Here is a 6117-nt window from a genome sequence, read left to right on the forward strand (position 1 = left end):
AGTTGATGTCCTATCTCAACATAAATTGTGACACCCTAAGACACGACCATTTGCAATTGAAAATCCAACATCAATACCCGTCCCTTGAGATCTGACCTTTACTTGCCTCTTTGCTAAGAGTAGTTTGTAAAGTTATAAATATTGTTTTGGTTGGTAACTTTTGACGACGAGTTTAAAACCACACCAAAAAAATGGCGCCGTTGTCGGGGACGGTGTTAACTTGATTTGATTTTCATTCATTGTTTTTAGTTGTGTCTTTCTTTACCTTGGGGAAGTCAATCTCCTCAAGGTTGTTCTAATTGTTTTCGAGTTGTTTGATATTTTGCATGTCTAGGAGATCACAAGGTAACTTGTTACCCATTGATCTTGAAATTGGAGAGATTGTGGACATTCAACCAAATAACATTGAGTTTACCAACCCTTTTGCAAGAGAAGGAGAGGACAACCCAATACAAAATCCACCATAAAATCACCCCACAATGCCTAAATTTTTATCACATTCTATACCAACCAAGGAGAACCTACCAAATGGTACTCCAACACCACCACATTTAATCGGTAATTTCATTGCCAAATCCGCATTCATACAACTAGTTGAGAGAAGTCAATTTGGGGGGATGCCTAGTGAAGACCCTCACTCATATATGGAGACTTTTTGTGACTATTGTGATGCGATTTCTCAAACCGGAGTTACTCAAGACCAAATCCGATGGGTATTATTTCCTTTTTCTTTGATCGGTACCGCAAGGCAATGGTTGAAGAGTCTAGACAAGGCTACCCTTGGTATTGATTCATGGAAGAAGTTGACACTTGCTTTCTACATGAAATTATATCCTCCGGAGAAGACTAACATGTTGAGAGCCCAAATCACTGGGTTAAAACAAAGGGATGAGGAATCATTGTATGAAGCATGGGAGAGAATTAAGGACACTTGTCGTTCTTGTCCACACCATGGACGTAGCGAGTGGTTCCTTATGCAACAATTTTGGAATGGTCTATATGAAGACTCCCGCAACATCCTCAACATGGGATCTAATGGTATGTTTACCGAAGTTGATGACAATCAAACATGGGCCAAAATTGAAGAAATGGCGGTTCACAATTCACAATATAGTAGGCCTCGAAAGGCAACTAGAGGAGGAAAGCATGAGGTAGATTCCATCACTCAATTGGGTGCTCAACTAAGTGCTCATATTGACACCATCAATTTGAAGTTTGAGAAGGCCATGGCTAAGCTTGATGAAGTTTCCAAATCACCCAAACAACATGTTAATGCTATGGTGGTATCATCCTCAATTCCAAGTGGAGTATGTGAGAGTTGTGGAACTTTGGGACATGACCAAAGTGAATGTAGGGGAACAAGTGAATGCTTTCCAAGCATACAAGAGTGGCACCCCTTATTCCAACTATTACAATGAGAATACCAAATTCCATCCCAATCTTTCATACAAAAGCCAAAATGTTCAAAACCCTCAACCAACATACACCCCACCTCCAATGCGAAATCAAGCTCAAAGACCCTTTTACAACCAAAGCCAAGGTTATCAAAATCAACCCTCTTACAATCAATCCAATGACCAAGGCTTTGATGTTCAAAAAGCGGTCCCCCAAATGCAAAAGATTTAACAAGAATTTTTCACCCAAATGCAAAAAGATAGCCAAGCCAAAGATATCACCATCAACAACATCCTAGCCCACACCAAAATGCTAGAAACTCAAATGACTCAGGTGGCATCTTCTAGCTCTCAAAGACAAAAGGGGCAATTACCACCTCAAAGTAATCCCCCAAGACATGAGTCGGTGAGTGTCATCAATTTGAGGAGTGGTATAAGGTATGAAGGGCCGAAGAAGCCAATTGATGAAGATATTATGGATGCTAGTGACAAGCAAAGAGTTGTGGAGAACTCTAAAGAAAAAGAACCCACCATCCAAGAGGTTTCAAAGAAGAAGAATGAAGAGAAGGCTAAGGAAAAAGAGCCTATTGTGATTAGACTTCCATTCCCAAGTCGTCAAGCTAAGCCTAAGTTTGATGAACAACTTGGAAAGTTCATGGAGATTGTGAAGAACTTAGAAGTCTCAATCCCATTCACGTAATTGATCAATCATGTTCCGGCCTATGCAAAATACTTGAAAGACATTCTTACCAAGAAGAAATCCATCCGGAATCTAGAGACTATTGCATTCACTAAAGTGAGTAGTGCTATTCTTCAAGGAAGTTCACCTCCAAAAGTCAAAGATCTGGGAAGTTTCTCTATTCTATGAACCATTGGCGACACTACAATCAACAAAGCATTATGTGACCTTGGAGCAAGTGTAAGTGTCATGCCGTACTCGGTATGCATGAGGCGAGGAGTAGGAGAGCTCAAGTGCACTAACATTACTCTTCAAATGGAGGATTGATCAACAAATATACCTTTAGGGGTATGGAAGGATGTGCCCGTGAGAATTGGCAAATTCTTCATCCCGGTAGACTTTGTCATTGTAGACATGGAGGAGGATTCCAACATTCCTATAATTTTAGGAAGACCTTTCTTGCACACCGCGGGAGCGGTGATTGATGTGAAACATAGAGAGTTTACACTTGAAGTGGGGGATGAGACAATCACTTTTAATCTTGACAAGACGATGAGAGCTCCCCGACTACATGAACCATGTTTCAAGATTGACCATTATAGCCGAGAAAGTGATAGGAAGAAGTTGGCATCTCAATGCAAAGATCAAGCTATGGGTAAAGAATCACCACCCATATGGAAGAAGAAAGTGGATAATCCTCAAGATGCTCTATCCGGAGAGCAATGGAATTTCAACAACAATGAGAGCTTGAATAGCTCACCACCAATCATGACAAGTAAGGAAGAAGGCCTCATTGGCCATCACATCAAGAAAGAGGAGTTGTTTTCATCAACTCATGATACAATTGGGGAGCAAGCTAGTGAAGTTTGTGGTCTATGAGATGCCGAATTTGAAGGATTAGTCAACCCTTACATTAGCAATGCTATGACCTTTGACCAAGGCTTTGGTGACCATCTTGACCCGAGTCACCACCATGAAGAACACAATGTGCAAAGTTCTATTGAAGACCTCTATAATGACAATGAACAAGCCTTCGACTACTTCTACAAGGTGTTGAGCAATATCAACAACACCTTGGCTATGCCCCCTTGACATCTCATTCAAGAATGAGAGTTTGGTGGAGTCCTCCCTAAACCACCATTTGTAAATATTCTAACCCCTTAACTTGCATTTCATTTCATGTATTGCATTTTTGTCAATTTTGGATTTGCAATTTCATACTTTGATCAAGATTTTTATCATGAGAGAAAGTGAGGGAGGTATTTTAATGTGTTTTGATGTGTAGTGTTTGATCTAGTGTGGGGATAGAAATTGCCTAGGATACCCGAGCCTTCATAGTGCACCCACAATGATGAACAAAGGAATGAAGAAAGAATGACATGGGAAACGAAGATCCCCATGGGTGGAACTAAACTCGTGGGTGCAGGAAGAAATCCGAGCGTCCCAGAGAGAACCCGCTCGTCTTGGGCATGATCCGAGCATCCTGGCTCTAAGACGCTCGTCTTGGGAGAGCTGAAGTTGAAAATTTGGGACTGTTTTAAAATCTGGGCAGATCACAAAGAAGACGCCCGTCCCAGTCCAGAAGACGCTCGTCTCAGAGGAAATCCGCGCGTCCTGGTCTGTGCAAAAACTGAGAGTCCACACTGTCTATAAATCCGAGCGTCCCCAAGTGAAGACGCTCGTCTCCTGCAGAAATTCGCCCGTCTCCTGAAGAATCTGCGTGTCTCAGCACGGGCTAGAAATTCCTGAGCTCACTGTTTAAGAATCCGAGCGTCTTCAAAGAAATCCCTCCGTCTCCCCCTGCTATTTGAGTATAACACGGGATTAAAATCCCTCATCCTCAATTCATTTCTTTCCTTCAAAACACAAACACACACCCAAAACCCTCAAAACCCTTAATCCCCTCATCAACAAAACACAAATTCCTTAACCAAATTCACCAAAATCAAACCCAAACTTCCTAAAAACACAATCAAATTACTCCTTTATCAACAAAACACCATCAAAACACCAAAATCCTCAAAAATTGAATCAATTTTCTAGGGTTTCAAGGCAAAATTCGAAAACCCCAAATTGATTAGGGATTAATTGGAGCTTGAGGAGACTAGAAGCATTCAAGCAAAACTTTGGTTTGTTGATACAATCTTAACAAGGAGAAAGACATGGCAAGAACAAAAGGTGGAAACAAGCCACCCACAACATTAATCTTTCAAAAAGGCAACAAGCTCTTATGGCTTCCAAGGCTATGGTAGTGCATCAAGCAAGGGTGGAAATTCAAGAGGTTGCTACTCCTATGGTGGAAGCTACTCCTACTCCGGTCATTGAACAATTACAAGATTATCCGGAGGTAACTTTCCTAAGCGATTCTCATAGAAAAGCATTTGTATCCCATGCTAGAAAGACTGTTTTGCCTACCAAATTTATATGTCAAGATGCCTTAGCCAAATTGGGTGTTCTTGAAAGAACCAAGAACTTTTTCGAGTCTATGAAGTTGCAAACACTCTTTGATATGCAAGAATTGACTTACCCTTCCCTTACCATGGAGTTTATAAGCTCTTTGAAAGTTACTAAGGTAGAGACTCGGAAAAATGTTGAATTCGGCCTAGAAAATAAGGATAGAAAAATGTCTTTGGATGAGTTTGGCAAAGTGTTTGGTCTTAAAGACCATTTTCCTTATGTGAAGAAGCCTTCGAAATATGACCCCGCACCTCTTTGGAAAGCAATCACCGGGAGGAAATTTGAATCCTTCCATGAGTGTCATGTTCTTTATATCCACCATTCGGGCATAAGAGTGTGGCATAAGGTTGTGGGCAATACTCTAATTGTAAGAAAGGGCACTAATCATTTTACCGAACGCGACTTTATCTACCTTGAATCCACCATGAATGTCAACAAAAAGTTCACCAAGGAATACAACATACTTCAACTCCTACTTGAAAGGTGGCTTACAATTGACCATGGTAAAGATGGAGCGGCTTTAATTGTGAATGGAGGATTAGTAACATGGTTAGCCAAACACTTTAACCCGGATTTCAACAAAGACAACACATACACACCGGTTCAAGGAGGCAACCTTCTTGATATGGCCACTATGATCAATAAGTTTCATTGGGTCAAGAATGATAATCTTGACAACAAGTTTGAGTGGCTCACTAAAGAAGCTAAGTCCTTCATCTTGCCTAACAAGATATGTCGTCTTAATGTCCGAAGTCCAAACTACCTTCTTCCCGTCTCCGATGAAGCCGAGATGATTATGAAATAACATAGGGAATCTAATGCCAAGCCCTCCTCCTCCTCTATTGTGACTCCACCTTATCCAATTACCTATCAAGAATTCACACCAAGTGGCGCAAATGTTGTGATAGGTAAAGACTACTTGACTCAATTATTGCAACACATGCATAAGCAAGCTTATGAAGATCGGGTCAATGCTTACCGGGCTCAATATCTGCCCCTCCTACACTTAGCTAGGCAAGGACTCCTTGATCGATCATGTCCTTTACCTAGTTGGGCAGATAGGGACGTATTCTTTCCGAGTTCTCCTAGAGATGCCACCGTGGAAAGCGAGGTTGCTAAGGGGAAGGAGATTGTTATTGACAGCAGGGAAGGTAGCTACTCTTGCCATGAGGAAGAAAAGGAAGAAGTGGAAAGCTCAAGTGATGAAGATGATGGTGAAGCCTCCGGGTCCATGGAGGTAGATGATGATGACGATGATGAGGAAGTTGATGAGGAAGATGATGTTAGTGATGAAGATATCGCCATGAGCGAAAATTGAGGATTGCAAACTTTTTAGAGGATGTCACAATCCATTGTAGTTTCCTACACCTCCTCTAGCTTTATTTATTTCTCTTGTTTTCAACAATTCTTATCTTGATCATTTGTTTTGAGTCCTAGTAACACTTAGAGGACTCCCACCTTGGTCTCATTGAGGTGTCTCATATTGTTCCCACTCGTACAATCCAAAATGACAAACTAGTTTCATGCATTGCATACTTGTGCATGAACTCCCCCATTTTTACACTAGAAATAGTGTCTCATTTGGTT

The 6117-nt window shown here is 41.2% G+C and overlaps 1 non-coding gene across 1 annotated transcript; it reads right to left on the reverse strand.

Moving 5' to 3' along the window:
• Positions 1-851: 851 nt before the first annotated feature.
• Positions 852-959, reverse strand: LOC141625403 (small nucleolar RNA R71). Its single transcript, XR_012535185.1, has one exon. It is a non-coding gene; the product is annotated as a small nucleolar RNA R71 (small nucleolar RNA).
• Positions 960-6117: the final 5158 nt, after the last annotated feature.

This window comes from Silene latifolia, chromosome X (assembly GCF_048544455.1).
Source record: "Silene latifolia isolate original U9 population chromosome X, ASM4854445v1, whole genome shotgun sequence".
In the NCBI taxonomy this organism is placed as follows: domain Eukaryota; kingdom Viridiplantae; phylum Streptophyta; class Magnoliopsida; order Caryophyllales; family Caryophyllaceae; genus Silene; species Silene latifolia.